We start from the raw sequence: 2092 nt of genomic DNA on the forward strand, positions 1-2092 counted from the left end.
AAGTGTTTGGCCAACTTTGAACAGTCATAACTTCTAGCTCAAGATGATTTAGGTGTAGTTACACTTATGTTTGCGAAACTCGTGGAATGATTTTTCCAACGCCACCAAGTTTTCTCGATTCCGAGTTCGTATGAGTGAGTTATGCCCTTTGGAAGTTAGGCAGTTGGCAGGGAAGTCTGTCCGGAAATTGTAAGGGTATTTTGGTCTTTTCACTAATCAATTGTTTTGGATATATTAAGGTGTTAGACTGATTTTAGATCAGTTTTTCCTTTTTAAAGTGAGAGTTAGGGTTCTTGATAGAAAAGGAGAGAAGAGGAAAAAGGAGAAGAAGAAGCAAACTTCGTAGAGATCGTCGTGGATTTCGTCAGGGGTGATCCCTATTAAGGTATGTGAGTTCATAGTGTTGGATTGGTTCTTTCGCCCACCCGCCAAACTCGTTTTAAATTCTGAGAAAAGATTGATTATGTTTGTTGAAGTTGTTGGTTGTAGTTGTTGAAGTTGTTGGTTGTGATTGTTGTTGAAGTTCTTGTTGGTTTGGTACATGTTTTCGGTTGTGTTTTGAGTTGGATCTGTTGTATGTTGAGGGGTTTTATGATATTAATTGTTTGGGGTTGGAACCACGGAGGTTAAGAAGGTTTAGAGTTGGAGAAAAGAAGGAGAAAAGTCAAGTTTTCGGGGAAAAGGGCTGGGGCGTCGCGCTAGCCAGCACGCCCCAAAAGGGACTCTGAAGGCCAGCCCTTGGGGCGGCGCCCCTAGCAGAGCCCCAACCAGACCCTTCTGAGCTTTGTGGTCTGGCGCCCCGCGCCTCTCAGAGCGCCAAGGACGCCAAGTCTTCCCATTCTTTCCCCACTTTTTCATACATGTTCCTTGGTAATGTACCTATGTTTTATAGTTGTTTTCAACACTCTAAGGTACATTTAAACCTCCTGAACTCATCCATAAACATGATATCATTACCTTTGAATTCATAATCCAATTCGAGGAAAGTTTGGATCAAAGTCAAGTGAAGTTAGAGTCAATCTTAAAAGTTAAGAAGTAAGTCCAAGCAAGTCTTTAAAGTTGTTCAAGAGTCTTTATTGAATGTTTTAACTTCATTTTAAGGCTCGAGTTTCAAGTCAAGTAAAGAGTTGAGTTCATTTCTCAAAAGTTATAAGGGAACTAAGTATTCCCTAAGAGTTTATAAATGTTTTTACACATTTGAGCAAGGAAAGGGAACATCAATCCCAAAAGAGCCTTTAGGCTATGCATTGAGTAATTATCTCAAACTAAAGAAAGAAGTTGTTTTAAAGGTAAAGCTAAGGTTTGAAGTTCTTTTCTTCAAAGAACTATATGGGGACTATGTATTCCCAAAGAAGTTTATAAATGTTTTCACATTTAAATAAGAATGGAAACTAAGATTTCCAAAGAGCCTTCGGGCAAGTTTTTCAGAAAAGAGTTATTACTTTCTAAATGAAGCAAGAGAGGAAACTGAGATTTCCAAGATAGCCTTTGAGCTAAGTTTTTGAGTAATTATATCAATTCAGCAGGAAGAAGTATGTTTTATTAAACATAAGAGCCAGTATATTTTGGGAGTAGTATCGAGCACCGAGTTGGGGGAGCGTTCAAGGAACCCACAGCCCCGTAGAACCATGTTAGCCACCATGGGTAGAAAAGGATCATACTTTTTAGATGAATCCTTTTCCAGATAGACTAGTGGATCCATTAGACAGTTCAGGTCTTATACCTTTGGCCGGGTACAGGATGCTCTGGCAGCGTGAGGTCGATCGCTGTATCATCACTATAGCTCTATGTGATGGTTGTCGGTTAGAGAAACTCCCACAAAAGTTATTGTATTTTCATACACACAAATTTATGGTGATATTAATCCTTATCTTGATGAAAATTCAGGTGAAGAAGTAGAAGTTGATTCGGGAGAAGAGGAATTAGAAGATACACCTACTAGTCCGGTGACAAAAGTTCCAAATGAAACTACAAATTCAACGGAGAAAAATTGTGGACGCCCACCCCTTATACCTCCTACAAGGGAGAAGGTGAAGTATCAACGCCCTAAAACTTCTGTTGTGTGGCAATTTATGACTTTAGATAAGGAAAA

General features: G+C 39.3%; 1 pseudogene; it reads left to right on the forward strand.

Annotated features, from left to right (window-relative positions):
• Positions 1 to 2086, forward strand: part of LOC102585409 (late blight resistance protein R1-A-like) — a 17087-nt pseudogene extending 15001 nt beyond the window's left edge.
• The last annotated feature ends 6 nt before the right edge of the window (positions 2087 to 2092 follow it).

Source organism: Solanum tuberosum, unplaced genomic scaffold (assembly GCF_000226075.1).
Source record: "Solanum tuberosum cultivar DM 1-3 516 R44 unplaced genomic scaffold, SolTub_3.0 scf00236, whole genome shotgun sequence".
NCBI classification, from domain to species: domain Eukaryota; kingdom Viridiplantae; phylum Streptophyta; class Magnoliopsida; order Solanales; family Solanaceae; genus Solanum; species Solanum tuberosum.